Genomic DNA, 23,845 nt, shown 5'->3' with positions numbered 1-23,845 from the left:
CTGTGACAAATTTAAATTTAGCCGGTCTGACCTTTATTGTTTGGGTCTGCGTGGGCAGGGCCGGCGCTAGGCATGGGCAGCGTGGGCAGCTGCCCAGGGCCTCGCACTCAGTCCACCAGCATGGGGCCACGCACTGGTGGTGTGTCCTGTTGTTTCCCTGGCGATCCATTTCAGAAAGGTGTCGCCTTACAATTAAGGTCCATTCAGGGCTTGGTGCCTCTCAGGGATGGTGTCTTGAGGCGTAGGGGAGGGAGATGCTCCCTTCAATTGCAAGGAGACCCATTCACAGACACTGTGGGAGGCCCATTGTCCAGCATTTTGGCGTCCCCACAGTTTTAACTTTTACCCCACAAGCAATTCTCACACCTATCAGACTAAAGGTGTAAGAAATGCTTGTGGGCTGAAAGTTAAAACTGTGGGGGGGCACCAAAATGCTGGACAATGGGCCTCCCACAGTGTCTGTGAATGGTCTCCTTGCAAGGGGCCACTTATCTACATTAGAGGTGCTTCGCACATTCACTTTTAGCCCAGGACCTCGCAAATCCTAGAACCCGCCTGTGCGTGGGATCTAAGGATCAACTTTCATGCCACTATACTTGTATGGTGCAGTACTTCTCATGGACTTTACTGGTGAGCCCATTCTAGTTCTCTACAGTGTTTTTAATATAGCAACATGTGGCATGTGTCGTTTAACCGCACTCATGCTGTTTGAAGAAAGAGAACACATGTCTTTATCTGCACGCGCAACCATGCCTGCATTTACCATCAATGAGATCCTCCTTGAGTATCTTCTGTGACAACACTCTGCTCTTTCTTCATGTCTGGCTCAGCAACGCTGTTTGGTATTCGCCGGAACCGCAAGCCATCCGGCTCTGTGTCTCCTGCATGCCACCAATTTTGGGATTGGAGGCACATCGTAATTACGTGAGCTACGTGGTTTCGTGTAGCATCCAACCTATTTGGTATGCGCTTTGCCAACCACGAGTTTATGGTTTAATGAAAATCTGAAGATGACCGGGAACTTGGCTGTATCCAGGTCGACTGCAGCTCATTTAGTCTTTCTTCGAGTTTTGTAGGTTAAGCTCCGGGAAAATAAAGGTGCGCTTTTCTTTGTTCTCCATGTCCATAGACACAGTGCACAGTCGAGGGGCAACCAACCACTATGTTCTTCCTGGATACACATGGTCCCAAAGCCTTGTACTGTTAATTACTTTGCTGCACATATGAAGCTCAAGTGCGTGGTGAGGATCCCAAAGCATGTGGCTACACCGAGCTTGAGGGGCATCCGGTTACTGCGGGTAGCACCCAAGACTAATGGTTGATGGACTGTGCAGTTAAAAAAAATGGTAAAGCTACAGTGTCTGGAGCAGTTCAGTATGTTCATTGCATGGAGGTCTTGAAAGTGTATACATTTTGAAATTGTTCAAGTCTGGTTACCGCAAATGTTTTCTAGGGTCATTATGTTTAGTATGAGGCATGTTTAGCAGCATTTGCTTTTGGGGTCTTCTATCGTTTTCTGGTGCGTCCAGTTTTCACTTTTGCACTAATGTGTCATTCTTGCTAGTCACAGTACATTTGTGTTTACACTTCTACATTTATTGTTCCATCCCTTACACATGGGTTTGTGTTATGGGTTTAAACTGCCCATTCTTTTAGTAAGCTTAGGTTCCCTTACACAAGTAGTTCTCGGGTGAGAGGTCGCTCACCGGCGTGGGTTAGAGTCTATATGTTCTACTGTTATAGGAATGGATTTTTGCATGGCTTATGATCATTTTCTTTCAATGTTCATTTTAGCATACTGTTTCGTGATGCCACAGTTTACGCTTCATTACATGATGTCACAGTTTACGTTTTATTACACATGGGTGGACTTTGGATTTTTGTGGGTGATAGTCACATTGTACTCCCTTTTCTGAGGGTGGTTTTGGTACGTTTGTTTCCATGTGTTGGTCTCCCTCTACTTACATTTTGTGTCGTGTTTAATGTGTGTAAGTCGTCATGTGCTGCTCATTTGGTCTGCACGTCTTGTCAGTTTGTGTGTAAGTTGCCCCGTGCCTCATGTGTTGTGGTCTTGTGTGTATGTCATCCTGCACCTCACACGTTTCTGTCTCGTTGTGTGTAAGTCGCCCTGCGCCTCACGTTGTCATTGTGTGTAAGTCACCTCTCGCCTCACCTTGTGTACACTCTGTGTAGTTCACCTTGTACTACACATGTGCTTTGTCTCTCCCTACTCTGGGTTGGTCTTTTGGGCTTTGTCCCTTATGTTTTGCTTTCACCCATTTTGCATGTTGTGGTTTTGGGCTTGTCCTGGGGTGTGACCAACCCTTCACTTCATTTTTTTAATTGTTTATTGAGAAGGATGGGTATATTGCTTTTCAATGTTTTATTCTTGCTTGCCAATGTTTTCCTTTTCTTTCAGGTTACGCAGTGTTCCTACTCTTGTCAGGTTGTATTTAGTTTTGCTTTCCTGAGTTTTAACTTTTTCTCCGTCTTTATATTTTCTTGTCTTGTTTATAGTTCTTTCCTTGTTTTTTCACACTTTCATTTTTCATTTTAAAGGAAGGGGATAATGTTATTTCCTCTTAGTGTTATTGTATGTTACCCAGCCTAGCTGTCTCCTAGCTGCTCAGCCAGAGTGAGAGATGGTATCGGAATGTGTGTGTGACTGTGATGAATGGAATGCTTGGGTGCCTGTGTGGATGAGTGGTGACAGTTGGAGATGGGCTGAGCAGCAGGCAGGCTGCTCCTGGTGGGTCTGGAGTAAGGGTGGCTAAATGGATTCACCTGACTTTAAGACTGGTGTACATAGCAACTTGCAACTAATAAAGAAACCTACAAAACTCTTCCTGCACTTTGGTCACGTTGTGTAGTCTTCTTGGGCTGCATTTGTCCTTATGGGTTACAGTCCCATTTACACAGTTTGTGTTAGGGGTTACAGTCCCATTACAGCATGTTTTTTCCCTTACATTAGGGGTGACAGGTTGGGTGACAGTCCCTTCCCCACAGTAGCTATGTTTTGGTTCCTTACATGAGGAGTACTTTCTTGGGTGCAGTCCACCCATAGTGTTAGAGTTCTGGGGGGTGTTATTCCCTTTACTCTTTTCACATGTGTTAACATGTCTCTTCATGTGGTGTCTCACTTTGTGTCTGTGAGCTGTACATGCTCAACCTTATTTTTTGTTTCTCTATTGAAGGAGGAGGATAGTTTGTTTGTATATTTTCATTCTTCTTTCCTCCTTTGTTTAGTCTGTGTTCCCTCTTGTGATGTGGTTTTGCCATTCATCTCTGGGTTATGGACTATTGTCTTCATTTGTACATTGTTGTGTACAGTTATTTTCACTTTATCGACGCTCCAGATCTTGACCACAAGGAAAGTCCAGAGATCGTTAGTAGAGCCGCTCCCAATGATCATCATCTCATTGGACGTCGTTGATAAAATCCACTAAATCCCACAAGAAAAAGTAGTCATTGAAGAGGTCTTCGATTTCGCCGTGTAAGTCTTCGGACAAGACACGGGCCTTCGGCACTGGAGGCCTAGGTCTGTGGTGGAGCCTCTGCTTGGGCAGCCTACGCACCTCCCTGAGTTTCCGAGAACCAGAGTGACCCCCGCCTCGCTAAAGGAAATTTATTTGGCCGTGGACCTCATCTTTGGGCTGCCTGACCTCCTGGAGCGCCCTCTGGCCCCATGGGTTTGAGAGGGACCGCTACAGATTTTCAGCTGGTGGGCCTGCCCTCAACACTAGTCAAGCCCTTGGGATCCAGTGACGAACCCGTAACGTTGACGGTCAAGCGACCTCCACCTTCCCCAGTGCCCCTTCCGGTGCCAATGGCCCCGGCGCCACCGACACCCATCGGTGGCGTCCCCCCCCCGGTCATCATTCCCAACTCCGACACAAAGTCATGCGGATGTCGTCCAACACCGGTTCTGGCACCAGCTGGGGCAGACTCCCTGTGTCGAAACCAGTGCCTTATTCTTATTACAGGACTTGCTTTGGTGATGAATGGAAGGGGTCTGAGAACCCTTATAGTTAAACCTATGGTTAACAACCCTTAGGAGACCCTGAAGGCACCTGGTATGAGGATCTGGCAGATGCCAGTTGACTGGACACCTCCCCAGACACTGGCCTGGTCTCTTCCCCTACTGTGGCTACATAGGCAGGTGCCTCATTCTCTATCGTGGCGAGGAGCCAAGCTCAGTTCTTGGACCTTCAATTGCCCTCAGTGGCAGTCAAGATGAATGTTTTGACAGTGGTGCTTCACGATTCACTTCTCCCTTTCAATGAAGCCCTCACGCCACCCTGCTTGGGGCCTGGTCCAAGCCCTGGACAGGGGCTTCTGTGCACATGGCAATTGACAGCCCCACCCCAAGGGAACGCAGTTTCCTCATCCAGCACCCCACCATGTAGAGCTTGGTGGTCCAAGCTTCCACCTCCAAAGCCAACCCTGTTGCTTTCCCTACCACTCCACCAGATAGGGAATCGAAGAGGCTGGATACCTTCAGGAAAAGAATGTTCTATTCTGCCAGGTAGCACTGCGGTCCGTAAACACTGAGTGCCGCTGATATTCTCATACGATCTGTTACTCTGTTGCGCAAGTGCTGCCTATGGTCTCTGAGGAGGCCCAAGACCTACTCTCACAAGCAGGGCCGGACTGGCTACCAGGCTTTCCTTAATAAACAATGCAAAACAAATGTTTAAAAAGCACGCTTTAAAGCTATTTGTTTTGTATTGTTTATTTAGAAGCACCGGCAGCTCCCAGCAATAAAATCGGGCCCCGTAGCAGTGAACCTGGAACCCACCCTGCCACCCCATCAAAAAACGCCCATAGCCAGTCCGGCCCTGCTCACAAGCAATTGCTAACAGGAGTGATCCAGCCAAGTTTGATATACGATGTGAGCTGGGCACGACAGATTCACTGGGTACAGTGATTTCATAGTCGGTGGCCCTTAGGCGACACGGCTTGTGGAGAGTCACTGGCTTTTTGGGGGATGTCCAGGCCTCGCACATAGTCATGTACCGTGATGGCTCCTGTTTGTTTGGAGAGAAGGCAGACTCCGTGCTGGAGCTTTTTAAGGTCAGGAGGGCTACGGCCAGGTGCCTCAGCCTCTCCAAGGGCGCTTGTTAACCCCAGTCTGCCTTCCACCCCTTTCTGAGATTGAGTCAGTGGCAGACCCCTCTCCCTTTCCCAACCAGAGCTAAGTGTAGTGAAAGGAGGAGACACTTCTGGGATAGGGCGGTTATCTGGTAGAGGACTCTGGTCTCCAGCAGAACCTGGGCTCCTCATCAAACTTGAAGCTTCGGGCGATCTGTTTGGTATTGAAAGCTGTTCTCCCTTCAGTAAGGAGAAGTCTGGTAAAGGTGTTAATGGAAAACAACAAAATGTGGTATCGCACCAACAGAGTGGGGTCGTGGGCCCTTTGTCAAGAGGCGCTGCACCTGTGGATGTTCTTTAAACACCATGGCATATCCCTAATGGTTCAACACATGGTGGGCTCTCTGAATGTTAGAGCAGAAGCACTCTGCTGTCGATACCTTGCAGATCATGAATAAATAAAGGCACAGGCGGTCCCTTTGGGGGTAGAGTAGCCCTTGACTTCTGCTGCAATAGTTACAGAAACCTTCACTAATAAGGTTTGGGATGCGATTAACAGATGTATTCAGTGTTACACAAACATAGAAAAGTCTCACTATAACTCAATTTCTATGCTTTAAAAACCAATCTTATTACAAGGTGCTCCTCTTAGTGTGGCAGCGCAGTGAGAGGGACAAAGGGAATGGATGGTGCTCAAGTGGTATTCAAAGGGCAGGTATATACATGTAGCTGATTAAGACATGTAGCTGTAATATTACACATCCCCAATGGAAGTGTTAAATCCTAAATCAATGTAAAACAACTAATTGTCGACGTTTTGGCTCATTATAAAGTTATTTAGAGGAGGGTCATCAGGATGGAAAATATATACCGGAGACACCTACAAATGAAAGAATCACGTGTCAATAAAAAATAACGTTTATCTGTGCAGTAATTCTATTGTTGGAGAATGGTCTGAAAAGCATGCAAGTGGACTGTGGCAAAGAATTGCACAATCAGAGACTTGAAGGAAAACCTTTATGGAAGCATCATTCTGGTCCACATGGGAATTAGTAAGCTGTGGAGAAACATATAGTGTTCAGTCTCCTAACTGCACCATTTGATTAAATCATGTAGATCAATGTAGAATCTTACCAGACACGGTAAGTATCCAACACTAGTCTGAAGATCTGTGTGGTTCATTTATGGTCTATAAAGGGTGAGGATGTGGTCTGACGGCTAGAGCTGGCGACTTTGGTGCTGGAAACCAAGGTTGGAGCCTCGGGTTCGTGTGCACATCCTGTGATTCCGGGCAAATTACTGAATCTCCCCGTGCCTACCAAAAAACAAAACAAACAAAAAAAAGAAGTGTCATGTAAAGCGCTCCAATACCTTTTGTGTCAAGTTCGCGCCATAGAAATCTGCAACAAAAAAAAGGTGATCTGGCGCGGTATTCTGTAGGAAGAAAGAGTGATGCGAAGAAAGTTGTTCACATCTAGCTATGTAAAATGCCAGACAAAAGTGGAAATCACATATACTTGCGCCGTGTGTACGGGTCACTAATGTGATGGTGGTGTGCTTTATCTGAATGACGGTCACTCAACCAGTATCTGTAGTACAGGAGACAGATAGTGTCTTAGAATGGTGGTGGAATTGTGATGCATCCTAATATCCTTATGTCTCAAGATTAATTTATGCGCTCACCAATAAATACTTAGCCATGAAGGGTCAAGTAGATGGGAGTAAGCCCAGTAAGTGCTGCACGAATATATAATCTAAAGGTCCGAAAGAAAAAGAAAATAGTGAGTGGGATAAATCAGATTGTCAAGGAAGCCAAAAATCTGTCTTGCAGGGACGGGCTTTAACAACTCCTCCAGTCAATAAACACCTGGTATGTTATAGTTTGGAATAGATGGAAGCATCTGTTGTCTAGAATAAGAACTGGTATAGTAAATATTGATGTGTTTAAATTATTAAATTTTGCTAAGCTGCGTGTTTCAGTAAATTAATCTAAATGCAGCGAGGCAGGCTAATAGATGATCAGCGTCTGCCATACGTTAACAGTGAGAAGGCGACCCCTGACCTTGCTGAAGGCCAGGTCGCTCCCCTGCTGCCGCACAGTTCTACCAGGGTGCCACTACCGCTTCTCTGCCGCTGCTGATCGGGAGTTCGATCCCGCTGTGCCCCCGAGCTGTTGACTATTGCAGATTTTACTTTTGCCTCCACTGTTTGTATTGTGTGTTCTCCCTAATCTGTGGGTAAGTTTCAGTGTTTTGCGATTTGTCTATTGCTCCCTGTGTGTCCCCCCTCCCCCCCGTTTTTTCTGTACCCTCGGCCATCCTATTATCCCGCCGCTGCTCTCCTACGGCCCTGCCCCCTCGCCATCACGCTCCCGCCTCCCAGCTGCTCCTCCCTCCCTCACAGCCTTAAATGGCGGCCGCTGCACGGACGCGTGCAGGGGGCGTGCTAGAGGAAAGCCTGTCAGCGCCTGGACCGCGCCCAGCGCCAGAACCCCAGGACCCCGCAACCTCCACAACACCAGACTCTGCTACGAGGCCAGCACCCTCAACACTCTCAATGCTGGCCAAAACCACTGCTGCTTCCAGGCCGCCCTGAAACGCACCCACGGGCCCTTCTCCTGCCACACCTGCAACTTCACCTGCGACAGAACCACCAAACCCCAAGGTCTGGACCCAACCACCTTCACTGCATACTCCTCAACACCCGCTCCATACGCAAACACGCCGTCGAGCTCTGGGACCTGCTCGACACCTCCGCCCCAGACGTGGCCTTCCTGACCGAGACCTGGTGGAACGCCTCCTCGGCGCCCGACATCGCCATAGCCATCCCAGACGGCTACAAGATCACCCGCAGGGATCGCGCCAACGGAACCGGAGGAGGAATAGCCATCGTCCACAAGTCCACCCTCAAGGTCACCACCGACGCAGATGACACACTCAACACAGCCAAACACCTGCACTTCCGGATACACACCAACCCCAACACCACCCTCAGAGGAACATTCATCTACAGACCCCCTGGACTCCGGCTCAGTTCAGCGACTCCATCGCCGACCTCGCCAGCATCCACGCACCGGCCGCCACGGACTACATCCTCCTCGAGGACCTGAACTTCTACCTCAAGAACAACAACAACGCCAACTCCGTCACCCTGATCGTCAACCTCGGCCTCAGACAACTCATCACCGCACCCACCCACACCGCCTGCCACACGCTGGACCCAGTCTTCTCCACAGGCTCCCACGTCACCTTCGACCACACCTCCGAACTCCACTGGACCGACCACCGCTGCATCCATTTCACCTTCAAGAAACCAACCACACACCACCGCACCCAACAGCTACCTCGCCACTGCTGGAGCAAAGTCACTGACGACCAGCTGATCACCACCCTCGCCCAGAACCCACCCACCGACCCCACCAACCCAGACGCCGCAGCCCGCAACCTCAGACAGTGGATCGACAACTGCGCCAACACCCTCACCCCGCTCAAGAAATCCTCCAACAGCCATGCCAGCAAGAGAGCCACCTGGTTCAGCGACTAGCTCCAGACCGCCAAACGCGCATGCCGGAAACTGGAAAAGACATGGCTCCACGAACGCACACCGGACAACCACGCAGCCCACAAGGACGCTACCCACAGACATCACCACCTCATCAGATTAGCCAAGAGATCCTCCTTTAAAAACCGCTTGGACAACAACGCACACAACAGCAAAGAGCTCTTCAGCATCGTAAAGGAACTCTCCAACCCCAGCGCCAACACCAACGACATCCCGCCCTCACAAGAACTGTGCGACTCACTAGCCATCTTTTTCCACCGCAAGATCGCTGACCTCCACGACAGCTTCAACACCACGACCGCCCTACCACGCCAGTCGTCACCTCCCCTGCGAACACCACCAGTGCCAACCGCCTGACCTCCTGGGCCAACGTCAACGACGACGAGACACGCAAGGTCATGAACTACATCCACTCAGGATCTCCGTCAGACCCGTGCCCACACCATGTATTCAACAAAGCAGACACAGCCATCGCCCCCCAACTACGGAAGGTCATCAACATCTCCTTCGAAACAGCAACATTCCCGGAAAGCTGGAAGCATGCCGAAATCAACGCCCTCCTCAAGAAGCCCAAAGCGGACCCCAAGGACCTCAAGAACTTCCGTCCCATCTCCCTGCTCCCGTTCCCGGCAAAGGTCATCGAGGAAATCCTCAACATACAATTGGCCCGACGCCTGGAAGACAACAACATCTTAGACCCGTCCCAGTCAAGGTTCAGACGCAACCACAGCACAGAGACAGCCCTCATCGCCGCCACAGACGACATCAGGCGCCAACTAGACAATGGCGAAACAACAGCCCTCATCCTCCTGGTCCTGTCAGCCGCCTTCGACACGGTATGCCATCGCACTCTAAAGACACGCCTCCTAGATGCCGGAATCCAAGAGAAGGCCCTTGACTGGACCATGTCCTTCCTCTCAGGCAGAACCCAGAGAGTCTGCCTCCCACCCTTCCGATCTGAAGCCACCGACATCTGCGGCGTGGCGTCCCCCAGGGCTCATCCCTCAGCCAGACGCTGTTCAACGTCTACATGGTCCCCCTCGCACGAGTGGCACGCCATCACGACCTCAACATCATCTCCTATGCTGACGACACCCAGCTCATCCTCTTCCTCACAAAGGCCCCGCACACTGCCAAAATCAACCTCCACGAGGGAATGAAGGCCGTCGCCGACTGGATGAGGAGCACCCGTCTGAAGCTGAACTCTGACAAGACGGAGGTCCTCATCCTCGGACCCACCCCCTCAGCCTGGGGCGACTCCTGGTGGCCGACCACAATGGGTACCGCACCTACAGCCACCGACCATGCACGCAACCTAGGATTTATCCTTGACTCCTCCCTCTCCATGTCTAAACAGGTCAACGCTGTCTCCTCCTCCTGCTACAACACCCTCCGCATGCTCCGCAGGATCTGCAAGTGGATCCCGACCGAAACAAGAAGAATGGTGACACATGCCCTCGTCAGCAGCAGACTAGACTACCGCAACGCACTCTACGCAGGAATCCCAGCCAAACACCTACGACGACTATAATGCATCCAAAATCCCTCCGCCAGACTGATCGTCAACGTCCCCCGCTGCACCCACATCACCCCCAACCTGAGAGAGCTACACTGGCTTCCCGTCGACAAGAGGATTACCTTCAAGCTCCTCACCCATGCACACAAGGCACTCCACAACACCGGACCAGCCTACCTGAACAACAGACTCAGCTTTCACACCCCCACCCGCCAGCATGTGTCTGCCAGCCTCGCCCTCACCGCTGTGCCCCTCATCCAACGTAGGACCTCCGGTGGCAGATCCTTCTCCTACCTCGCCGCCAAGACCTGGAACACCCTCCCCACCCACATACGGCAGACCCAAGACCTACTCACCTTCAGAAGACTCCTCAAGACCTGGCTCTTCGAAAAGTAGCAGCACCCCCGCCCCCCCTCAGCGCCTTGAGACCCTCACGGGTTAGTAGCTCGCTTTACAATTACTCTGATTGATTGATTGAAGGCTTCTCACGCGCGCAGCCGGGGCTTGACTCGTGCCGGAAGCATGTTCAGAGATTCCGGACTGATTTATAGCGCGGCGTGCACGTAGTAGCGAAGATACAGCATTCCCGTTCCTAGAGAGGTAAAGGTGAGGGTTTAGTTGGTACCTGGTGCTGGAGACCATGGTTGGAGCCTCTGGGTCGCTTCCACATCCTGTGATTCTCGGCAAATCACTTAATCTCCTCATGCCTGAATGTGTAATGTAAAGACGGTGCTCATGTAAAGCGCTCCAATACCTTTGGGTCGAGTTTGCGCTGTATAAATATGCAACAAACAAAAAAAAGGGAAGGCTGCCCTCCTGGCAGAGTGTTAGGAGCTTAAGAACCCTTAGGCCCTTTGGGATCTAGGAAAAGATGTAGCTCTAGAGCAGGCATATACCTTGCGTAGACCATTGAGAGTAAATTATGAGTACTTGGAGGTGACCCGGAGGGGGAAAAAGTGAACAAATGGATGCCTCTAAATAGGTCAAGTATTCTGACAATATTCTCATACCGCAAGGTACTGGAGGAGGTTATGTCAACAGATATTGAGTACATGGGGAGAGGATGTGGTCCGTCGGCTAGACTGCAGACTTTAGTGCAGGAAACCAAGGTTCAAGCTTCAGGGCGCATCCGCATCCTGTGATTCTGGGCAAATCCCTTAATCTCCCCCTGCCTGAATGTGTCCTTGTGTGACATAACCGGTGCTCATGTAAAGCGCTTCAATACCTTCGGGTCGAGTTTGCGCTTTATAAATCTGCATTAAAAAAAAACTTTATCCAGTCCAAAGCAGGTAGAGAGGTAACGAAAGTCTATTTTAGTTCTCCAGTGTTTGTTGACTTGGTACTAGAGGTAAGTGATGAATTGAATAAATCAGGACTAAGAATAGTGCAGGTAGCCGAGGTGGAAACTCCCCCTTAAAGCTTTCCATGTTAGTAAACCATGCAGATTTAAGTCAGGAACAGCTACATTTGGTGATTGGTTGAGAGGTAAATCTATCCTGAGTGGTGGGGTTGTATTGCGGAACCTTAATGGTAACTATCCTGTCCCAGCAAAGGGAGAGATTGACAGAACTGATCCCTTTACACAATAGGTTTGCATGTCTAAGCATTGATAGGGCGAGTATTCTTTCATGGGGGGACAGAAAGATTAGGGAATCTCTGTACCCGCTGGCTTGGAGGTTGTTTCCTGAAATGTACATGGGCTGAGAAATCTAATAGGAACAACAGATCTTTCACACTTATTGGAGGGAAATTAGATAATTTGTTTCCAGGAGACTTGGTTGGCGGGTGAGGAGTACCACCAGAATAGTTTTATGAATTTTATAAAAGATGGATCCAAATCGGGCCCTGGGCAGGTGAAAGGTGGATTATTGGCATTGGTATCTACCAAACTTAGTAAGGGGCATAAATTATCGAAACAGGTAGTGATTGGCTATTCGCTTGTTCACTGGATCTCTATGAGGGTTGTCTGCTGGCAAAATAAGTTGATAGTTGTGAATGTTTATATAAATCAAAAGGACACTCTGACGGAGATGTGGGAGGTGTTTCAGAGGGATCTGGTAGAGCTAGCAGATCTCCTGTGGGGACCCCCAATTCTCTTCCTGGGGGACTTTAACCTATGCATAGATCCAGGAAACATTGATTCTGAGGTTTCAGATATATTAGAATGGTACGGTATCCCCAATACAAATTTTCCAAAATGTGAACAGTTCAAGTCTGAAAGGAAAATGGCAAGTTTTCTTGCTGAGTTAGGGTTTGTATGCCTAAATGGCCATTTTAAAGGGGATGATCCAGCAGCCCAAACATTTCTACACGGGAAGCAGCAGTGCCCTATTAATTATATGTTTATTCAGGCATGGTTTTTCGACCTCTGTATAGAATCGAAGGTGTTAAGATTAAAGGGAAGTGATCATTGGGGCGAAAATTGGCCACTGGGGCAGCACCAATATTGAGGGAGTGAGTTATCCCACTGGAAGTAGATTTCCCAAAACGCTTAACAATAATAGATGGAAAATATATTGACCAATTGATGCAGTATTACATCCTACATGAGATGGACCATGATAGGGCCGTAGGAGAGCCAAAACTGTATGGTATGCAAACACCATTGAGGGGTCATAAATCGATTGAGATCAGTAGTAAGGCTATGTAATAGGAAAGTAAACAAGCATTGGCATAGCCAATAGGTCACACTTTTGGGACCTTATAAGCATTTAGTTATGCAGCTCAATATCCTTGTTGCATCAACATCAACTGTTGCATGGCTAAACACTTATAAGGTCCCAAAGGTGAGACCTATTGGCTATGCCAGTGCTTGTTTTTCATTGCGGCCAACCAAAACCTAAGGAGGGGGAAACTAGACAGATGTAAGTATCAACCCGAACCTACAATGGAACCTTTCTAGTACTGGCCCAACCTCAAAAGGAGAGAAGGGGAAGGGGTGAAGAATCTGCAGTAGATACATTATACACCATAAAAAGAGTTATCGGACACAGGGGATACTTCTTTCCCAGACACCTAATCTTAAGAAATTGACTCAAAGCAGTACCCAACCGTCGGCACTAAGAAGTACCAATCAGACAAGAAAATCATGCAAAACTGGCCAGTCAAATGAATTACTGCTCCTCTCCTGAGAAGCTAGACAGTTGTCCTTGGCAAACACATGCCCCGTAGTTTCCTAGTCACCCTTGACATATTTAGCTGTTCAAATCGTTGTCTTTTTACCGAGCGAGCAGAACATCAAGATCGGTCAAGGGGCATTGCAGGGAGAGCTTTGAGACTGTCTGTGGCAACTTTGTAAGGAATAAGGGCCGGTGTCCCGGGTGATTAGCTCCATTTGGGGACAAGTTTTCTACACGATTTACAGCAGGCTGCCAGAAACGATTGAGAAAAGCATATGGAATCTGTATTACACCCACACAGCTCTGAAGCTAAATGGAGCTAAAAATGACACACATCGATTAAAAAGCGGGTGTTGAAAATACATGCTTTGATCAGAAACCTTAACATTTAATTTCCATTAGCAGAAAAGACTTTTCAATATTAGAAATTATAATGTTTTGTAGGGATATAGATTTAAATAAAACTTTTTATTACCCTTAAAGGAAAAAATATTTCTAATCTGATTTTCTGGATGTAAATGTTACGATATTCTTAACACCTTAAATAAAGATATCCTATTTTTCTCACGTCGTTTAAGCAGTACTTGATAGGGAACAAAAGGCAAGAGTTTCAGGGTGGGTGGAGGAAACAGATAAACGGAGAAAGATGAGTGTGTGTGCTTTAGACACAATGCCACAGAGAGCAAAAAAGAGACACAGGAGAGGACACAGAAATGGAGAGAGAAAGTGCGAGATAAGAAAGGATGAGAACATGAGAAAGGAGAGGACTGGAGTGAGGGAGAGAACCAGTGAAGGAAGGGGAGAGAGACAGTGAAGGAAGGGGAGAGTGAGAGGAAAACGAGAGAGGCAGAATGCACGCAAGAGAGCATAATCCCAGGCTGATGAAGAGTTAAACTTCCGGAGTTTGCAATTCCTCACCACACAGAGTAGATATACATCTCCTTGCTGCACTGTTTCAAGTCCATGATTGTACCCAGTGGTCGAAGTGGGTGAAAAAAAAGTAGGGGAACTGTGGGCGGAGACTCCGAGGGCGAGGATAACCCAAGGATTGGATCAGTGGGCGGGGTCAGAGGTGTGGCCAGAATGTGCCAAACATCCCAATTTTTAGGATTTGTTTAGTATTTCACCGACCAGTTACAGCTTAGTGTGTTATTTAATTCAACCAATGGATACTCTTGATTATTTAAGGTTTAATAGGAGTTATTGGCATTTAAATACATTCACAAAGTGGAATATATTTTCTATCACACAATATCCCAAATACGCTTAAAAGTGGAATCACAAGCCATTTGTCTCAAAGGCATGCAGTTTCTTGCATTAGCACTTCTTCTCCCTTCTTCCACAAGAGCAGTCCAAGCATAAATGGCAAAATATCTTAGTTTGCAAATGTTTTCAATATAATTATGTCTCTGCCATATTTGTCACATAATACATCATCCACTGCATAATCAGCAGTTTTAACTAATCATTTTTGTAGCTCAAAGGGTTAAAAAGTCACTAAAAAAAGTTACTTGAGTTGCTGCAAAGTGGACGGCCCTTTGCAACGGTTTACTGATCACCTTTCTCATTGCTGCATTTGTATGTTATACTGATACTAATGAGGCAGATTATTTGCAGAGACCTAACGTGTAAAAATGTCTAAATAATAATGTATAAGAAAATATATTGCATTACGAGGCAGCCTTTTTTGTTGCATAATTTAGTCAACACTGCGGCATCATTTTTTCCCCCATTGCTGCATAATTCCAGTGTCTCCAGAGCAGGTAGCACATGTTAAAAGTGCTTGTGCATGAAGCAGAGTGTGTGAAGTTTGCAAACTTAGTTTGGTGTGTCTGCAAATCCTGCATTGCCTATCCTTGGTGAGTTGCAGCTACTACTGCTGAAACAAGGCCAATGGAGGTACCAATGGGTGAGGCAGACTGCCCTGTGCGACAATGTTTGTTGGTGTCCCCAAAGATCACCTATGCCTCGGACACTACAAAGAGACAATCATATATATGTGTGTAAATAACTGTATAGGAAATGTTACATAAGACCAAGGACTACAAGGTGTAGAATCCACATGACAACCATACTAGTAGGCAGTATAGTTTAATAGCTCATTGTAACAAAAGGATCTCTGTGACACAAGCAGTAACCTACTAACCTAGTTAACATTATGTGCACTTTGTGATCTGCATGGTACATGTTCTTTGCAGCAGGCACATTAACCCTCTGTGCCACCTTTCCAGGAGTCAACCCTTCCACTAGATAAAACTCTGATCTCTCTCTAGGAAGAACATTAATCACTGAATCACTGAAGTTATCATGACATTTTTATTGTTGCTGGATGCCAGGAAGGAGATAGCAACTTTTTAAAAAACCATAATATACTTGCAAACACTACGCACCCACCCGAAATAGGTACCCAGTGCTGTCACACTAATCACACTGCCCTAACCAGCTCAAGGTTTATGTGACCTCAGTGACAGAGTCTCAGTGACTGGATCACTGTTGCCCTAGGGTGTGCTGCTTCGTAGGCCTGCCCGCAAGGCTGGAGGTGAACCTCAGTGTGGATTGTGTGGACAGGCCTTCAAGGTTAACCCACACTTGCCACTGCAAAGGTCCACCTGCTGGTGCTAAAACACCTGGGTTCTAAGGTCTAGTGGGGCTTTCTAAGGTCTAACATGGGAATGTGCTCCCTCAGGTGAGTGGTCTGGGGGACTGGTCATGAAGGCTGAACCCGGCTCCCCGGTTCCAAATTCGACAGCTCTGGCTAGAGTGCCACATCCCTTGCCCCACTGAGGAAAACTCACACTGCCTTCAGCTACAACCCAATTGTGCCCCGCTATAAACAGGAAGCGACTTAATTCAAATTATGCATTTGATAAGAGTAATATGCTGCCTGAAAAAAAAAGTAAAAGCAAACACTCATGGGAAGTGCAAGATTAAGTAAAGCATGTGAAATTTAAGCAGAAACAACATGGTTATCTTAACGATCTCTCACTCACTATTCAGAAATCAGCGAGTGGTTTTACCTGAAAAGTTACGGACATGACTACAGGGCCCTGAAGGGAACCATTTCAATGTCCATTACTTATATTCTTAATAAACGTAAACAGTATGGTTTAAAAAGACCACATCCATACACACAAAGGTACACATTTTGTTTTCCAATCCACCCATCAACCAGGTATTGCAATACATCCAGGAATGCTACACTTCCCCACCTGGGGACAACAATGCTGCTCAAAGAAAGACGAAAAAAGAAAAGTAGTGCTTCCCTGCAAAGTCTGTAAAGTGAGGCTGATGTGTTTGGATGTGAATAAAACCAATCTGGCCACTTTGCAAACACTCTGTCTTGATTTATTTAGTTATGTATTTATTTTTCATATTTAAAACCTTTTATTTCTCTCCATCCAGAGGCTGCACTTTGGATTAGAAAAATGTTAGGAAAAGGGCCTTTCCCGCAAGTGTTTTTCTTTTTTGGATCCATTTCACGGGGAAGCAACTAAATGAAAGAAGGAAAGAGGTTGTGAACCTTTTTTCAAGTCACGGTTTTCAGTAAGTGAGGAGCAAGACAGAAAGAGAGGGAATAACAGGAAGGGGGGGGGGGGGTCAGCTGCCAGCACAGAAAAGAAGAGGACATTGTACGTGTCTTCTCTGGGCAGTAAGGAAGAGACCGAGTCCTTTTCCTTCTCTGCCCGTCCCCGATCGTCCACAAATGCAACCACGCTCACACATGTTGCCCCCTGTCCCCCTCTGAGGTATTCTCGAGCCTCATTGCGTTACAGCCTTAAGAAAAGAGGAAGAAGGAGAGGCATAGCGAGCATTAGAGAGGCGGAGAGAAGCACGCACGTCTGCGCGTAACCTCAAGCTCTAGGCCGCCTCAAGCAAAAGCATGTGGTAGCATTTTCTGGAGCCCCACACTAAATGTCCCACAGAGCAGCGCATGCGCTGGCTCAGCGTGACCTAAATGCCACTTATACAGTATTCTAAGCTTATTTAACACAAAAGTTGTCCCTAGTGTAGAATAAGAATGAACAGAGAGCAATGAATACAGACCCAATCAGAGCTGTATTAGTTAAACCTGTCCAGCAGGACAGAGGTGCAATGTTTAATTTATCGACAATTCTTTTAGGAAATGCACAAACAAAAATACTGAAAGTGGGACACTTGTCACTGCGCCGGAATTTTGGCCTTGACACACCCTGTCACTGCACCATTTTTACTCTCTATGTGCCAGATGGATGACACTAGGTCAATTTATAGCGCTGTATGTGCTTTTTTAAGTTGCTATTGTATTCGGACTAGTGCACCAAGTATATGTGGGTACTTTGACTTTACATACATCTCTCTAATTCTGCCCGTTTATGTTTCCTTTTTCCCCCCTCTGTAATTTTATTTGTTGATTCTGAATTAATAATATACTAACCTCAGGCACATATTATCAGGCATGTCTATTTAATGTCCTGAAGATGATCCTTGAATTGACACCCCAAGACTTCTCATATATACACAATGATGTTGCAATTTACTATGTAGAGTCGTTCCTTGCGATTTGTTTGTCTAATTGATGATTTGTCTTGAAAACAAACTGTGAGCATTGCCTGAGCCCCCCCCCCCTCCTAAATGTTTCCCGAACTGTATGTCTCTGTAGTAGGACGCAGGCGTGTGTCCCACTTTCAGTACTCTTGTTTGTGCATTTCCTAAAAGAATTGTTGATAAATTAAACATTGAACCTCTGTCCGGCTGGACAACTTTAACTAATACAGTACTGATTGGGTCTGTATTCATTGCTCTCTGTTCATTCCTTTTCTCCACTAGGGACCACTGTTGTGTTAAATAATTGATTCCCAATGTCCCTGACTGACTTTATTTGGGTTACCCTTGTTGTTTAAAAAGGAGTATTCTAAGCAGCAGTAGTTTGATAAAGTGTGTACCTGCTAGGAAGGAGTTAAGGAAGGCAGAAAGGGTGAGGCGATCAGTCATCCCGTAAAGGCGAATGAGATCTACTGCTGTAAGAAAAGGCAGTATGTGGCCCTGATAGGGAGAAAGAAGCAGGCATTCTTCCAACCAAATTAGGATCTTATGATTAAGACATTAAAAGGAAAGGACATGAGGAAGTTCTGGAAGTTGGTCCAGAGGGGAAGCTGTATTTCGTCCCCACCGGTAAGATGCATGATACCGCAAACTGATTGGGTAGCTTATCTAACTAATATTTACAAGCCTACGGAGATTGAGGTGAGATAGTGCTGGCCAAATTTGGGGAAGGAATCTTTAGAGTCGTTCTCCATCCAATCTATTGTGAAGTTGATAATCTCCCTAAATGTAGCTAAGGCAGCAGGGCTGGACAATTTGCCAGCAATTGTAATTAAGTCAAACTCATTGTGGTAGGCAGGATTCTTTTCAAAAGTTTTTATATCCATAACCAAGACTGGTATAATACCTCCAAGCTGGAAGGGCACAATAATCAAACCCATACACCAAAAAGGTGCGAGGAATGTTTCAGGCAATTATCGTCTGATAAGTCTGTTAGATGTAGATGCAAAATTGTACTCTGAAGTTATATTAAGGGCTTTAAAGATTTGGATGGAGGGAAATTGAATTTTTCCCATTGAGCGGGGGGCTTTAAAGCCGGGCACTCAACAATAGACCACTGTTTCAGCCTATGGGTTTTGGGGCAGAATGCAAAGGAAACAAATGGGAGTTTATTCTGTTGTTTTGTTGATTTCAGTTCAACTTACGATTTGGTTGACTGTAGTATACTCTGGGCAAAACTAAGACAACAGGGTATTACAAATTGCTTAATAGCAACCATGCTGGAATTGCATACCGGGAACTGGACCCAAATGGAACTTGATTTAGATGGGGCCCTTCCAGGTAGCATGCCCTTGGTAAACGGGTTAAGGCAGGGTTGTGTCCTGGCCCCCTACACTGTTTTCCTGTTCCTTGCTGAGCTTCTGGGAGAGTTGGCAATGACTTATTCCTTTTCTCCGAAAATAGAGGGTAGACATGTGTTGTGCCTACTCTATGCAGATGACCTGGCAATTTTGGACGTGACTTAAGTAGGCCTGCAGAGGAAGTTGACCAAATTCAATCATTATTGTGAGGATAATAAATTGAAGGTGAACCTGGAAAAAACAAAAATGATCCTGTTTGGGAAAAAAATAAACTGTATAAGTGGCTGTTAGGGAGTACCAGGGTTGAGGTTGTGTCGTCATATAAGTATTCGGGTATGAAGTTCACTAGACAGTTGAGTTGGGTGTTGCATAAAGAACTGGTGGAGATGAGGGCAGCAGCAACGATAGCGGGCCTTGTTCGCTTTAAGACTTTCGGTGGCACTTTCCTGAACTCCCTGTTTGACGGCTTATAATGCAATGGTCCCGACTCAATGTCTCTATGGGGTCAAGTAACTAGCCTTAAGTATAGAGGGAAGCTGGGAGAGATATGGAAGTAAGCGTTTGAAAAAAACAGTTGGCTCTCCCAAAACGTGTAATGACCCAGGCAATAAGATTGGAAGGAAACTTGCAGGCTTGGAACTTTATAGCCTATAAAGAAATCTTGTGATTTTGGGATAAACTTTGGGTCTCAGAGGTACAGAAGATATCAGCTTTATGTGCTGTTGAAATAGGAAACGGTGAACTAGAGTAGGTTAGGAATGTCAGGAAAAGGCATGAAGCCATCGCAGGAACCTTAAAATGGAATACAAAATAATTGAGGCATTACACCTTTTCAGAGCAGAAATAAAAATGGCCTGTAAAAAGAGTCCAGGTTGGCTGATATAGAGTAACTAAGGAACAGACCCTCTGCAAAGTACATGATAGATTCTTGGGAGAATAGAAATGCATTTCTGTATTTATCACCACTACTGACCCCCATTACGTTTAGCACTACTAACATTTCAGGTAGCATTAAATGTGCGATATATATGAGCTGAAAAATTTGAAGTTTTCTTAGATTCAGAGAATAATTGCACGTGAATTGCGTTTTTAAAATGTTAACGTCCATGTATTATTTGATTGCTGTCATTTTAATAGGCTTCCTCAGTTGATTTTAAAACCGCTTTTTAACCCCTCCCCTGCTGATGACGGAACCGCTCCGTCATCAGCTGCGGTGGCGCTGTGCTGATGACGGAGCGGTTCCGTCATGGCCCGGCCGCCGCGCCTGCGCGGTGCTGATTTTGCGCCTGCGCGGCGCGTTCTATTGAGCGGGGCGTGCCCTGACGGAACTGCTCCGTCACGAGCACAGCTCAACCGCGGCTGGTGATGGAGCGGTTCTGTCACCAGCATGCGGCCGCCGCGCGGCCGCCCCGCCCTGTTAGCGCTGAGGCGGAATAGCCGCCGCAGCGAAAGGGTTAAAAGATATGACATAAATTGTTGCAACGATGCACTTGCACTTTTGTTAAATATGGAATTTTTCCATGTGGCATGCACACTGGCAACATGTTTTAATATAGTCTGGATTAGTGATGCAATGGGCTCAGGTGTAAGGGGAATGGAGATTGTATGCACCAAATTACGATGCCTTGGGTATTAACCTGGTAACAATATCTAGTTTTAAAATGTATGTTTTAAAGACAGTGTATAAAATTAATTAAGTATGAATTGAAATCAGGGCTGTAAATAATACATAAAAACATACATAAACAAAAAAATACATCAAACAATTCTACATGGAAAGACTACATATACCATGAATTATTTTATGAAAGAGAAATTGTTAACAGTCCTAAAATTAGATCTGATGGGTCCTATATCATTAAAACCAATCACGTGTGCATGGAGGCATGTGCGCAGGAAACCTCATGAAAGAAGGGGGCCTGCCCAGCGGCATTCCACACATCATAAACAAATTCCGTAGCCTGAATGTGAATGTATAGAATAGCATAAGAGAGGAGTGCATAATTCATAGATCTACTGTTCCTCAATGAGTCTTCATTGCAAATTGTGTCCATATCTCCCTATGTGTTTTTGTGTAGCCGACATACCTCTTAACTGCACAAAAGATTGTTCTTCAATAAATGACCTTTCGATTTTTGAACGGTTCCATAGTTCAATTGCCCAATATATCACGGTACAGCACAAGTCATCCATATCAAGATGTGATAGTAGTGTCCCCCATTGTTGACACCTAAGGCAAGTTGAATTTATATTATATTTCAATATTCATGATATATACACGACTATGGGTCATCACCAATTATTTTTTTCACATTGATCTTATCACATGTTAATCAGTTGAACCCAGAATAAACAAATGATAATGACCTATTTACAAAAAAGGACTAATGATAAACAAAATCATAGAAATGTGCTATGCATACAAATGCTTACTCCACTTCACCTTAACCCACCCGTCATATCATTTTCAATTGAAAAAGATTCTAGTCACAAATGAAACATAATAACACATGGGGCAATATGAACACAATCTCTAATGAAGACTCATTGAGTAAAAGTATTTCTGATGGATACATCTGCCTGTGGATTCCTCACCTTTTTAATATCGCCCGTGTGTAGCATTCCACAGAAACCTTTCTCTATAGCTCTCCCACGTCAACGAGGATATCATAATGCCACGGCTCCACACACGCATCAGCGTGACATCGGAGCCATAAGAAGGCCTTGTCTGCGTGCTGACGTCATTTCCCTTTTTCCGCATCATCGATGCGTAACATTTTTTCCATGCTCTCTATTTTCTAGGAGATTTCTTCGATTCTGTTGTTGCAACTTTGTTGCTATTGAAGATGTCTCCACCAAGGAAGTCAGGCTTTAAATCGTGTAGGGAATGCAGTGGTCACATGTCCATCACTGACACCCATGAAGGCTGTCTATGGTGTTTGTCATCGGACCATGACTTTGAAGTCTGCTTGTCATGTCACCAGATGAACCCGAAAGCCTTGAAAGAAAGGGAGGCAAAGTTGTTCATGGCAATACCTAAGAAGCAAAAGAGAGGTCGTCTGAGGCCTTGACCTCATTCAGAGTCACCGTCACCCCACATGTCAAGGTCTTCTAAAAGTAAACAGAAGAAGAAGCGTCACCATGGGACACTGCGTCGTTCTTAGAAAGGTGGATCGCCAAGGTGGGTGTCCTCGGGTCCAGATCCTTGGGTGCATAAAGAAGAGTTGTCGCCGACTCCATCTCCGAGGTAGTCTCCACCTTTGTCTCCGGCTCCGAGGCCTATGACTCCAGCTCTAAGGCTGAGAACTCCACCCCCGAGGCCGAAGACTCTGACAGGGCAGCGAGTACCGCAGCCAGATTTGCTGGTCCCTCCTCAGGTGCCAGCACCCTCGAACTTGGATTCAGTATATCCGGCATTCCTGACCTCGGGGTCCAACTTTCTAAATGCAATGTTCAGCATTTTTGCGAGGGCTGAGACTCCATCTGGTGCGCTTGCAGTTTCCATGGTCCTCTCTCATATTCGTTTGTAGGATTTCTGGCTCAATGCCAGCAGGCACCATTTATGCCGTTCATGCCCATTACTCTGGAGCCTGGCCTCCACCGGCGCAGAGATAGTAGATACCGTTATCATAATGGGTATTATTCTTTGGCATCACATGAACCATCTCTGGTGCTGTCTGGATCCGAGCCAGCACCGGTTCTGCCGGAGTCGACTTCACAGACTCTGCCACCTTTGGATCGACCTTCGGTGCAAATACCGAAGACATTGACACTGGCGCTGCCTCTGGCGCCAACGACACCAGAGATCAGATCCCAAAGGGAAGCTTAGAGATTGCTGGAGGAAGAGAGATATCGGGATGAGCATGGAGGTGTGGAAGAAGGTGAGATTATAGAGTTGGATCCAGACGTTAAGGGATTGAAGGAAGCTAGTGATCTGGATACCTCCTCCAAGTGGGAGTCACTATCTCCTAAAAGTTTGGCGCCTCCAGAGGTAATTTCTTATCATGCAGTGGTAAGAAAGGTGGCAAGACTATGGGACTTGCCTCTCCCTTTGCAGAATTAAGTCGAACATTCTTACAGAGGTGCTTAATTCCACCGCCTCTTCTTCAGAGCTGTTATTACCCTTCAATGAGGCATTGATGGAGCCCATACTTGAGATCTGGCAAAAGCCGATGTCCTCTGCTGCGATGTCAAGATCAGTGGCCAGAAGATATAAGCCAGCTCCAGGAGATCCTGCATTTTTATCCTCACAGCCCATGCCTGAGAGCTTGGTGCTTCAGACTTCTTGCTCCTCTAAATTGTCATCTGGATCATTCTCTACTACTCCTGCAGATAGGGCATCTAAGAGGATGGAGCAGTTGGCAAAAAAACTTTTCTTCTGGGAGTATGGCCCTTAAGTCTACAAATGCTACTTGCTTGTTGGGGCGTTACATGCACGCCTTGATGGAGGGAGGTCATCTCAATGTAGCCATCAGATCTCCAAGGTCATTTCTCCAAGCTGTTGACTGAAGCTCAGGCGGCGGCAAGCCAGGTTATTCAATTAGAGCTGGACACTGCCGACTATGTGGCAAGAGCCATGGGTTCTTTTGCAACAAGAAGACATGCCTGTTTTAGGGGATCAGGCTTCTCCCCAAATGTTTAGGCTACTCTTTTGGATTTGCCCTTCGATGTGTCTC

Source organism: Lissotriton vulgaris, chromosome 7 (genome assembly GCF_964263255.1).
Source record: "Lissotriton vulgaris chromosome 7, aLisVul1.2, whole genome shotgun sequence".
Taxonomy (NCBI): Eukaryota; Metazoa; Chordata; class Amphibia; order Caudata; family Salamandridae; genus Lissotriton; species Lissotriton vulgaris.
The sequence above is the reverse complement of the archived record's forward strand: the minus strand, read 5'-3'. Positions refer to the sequence as shown.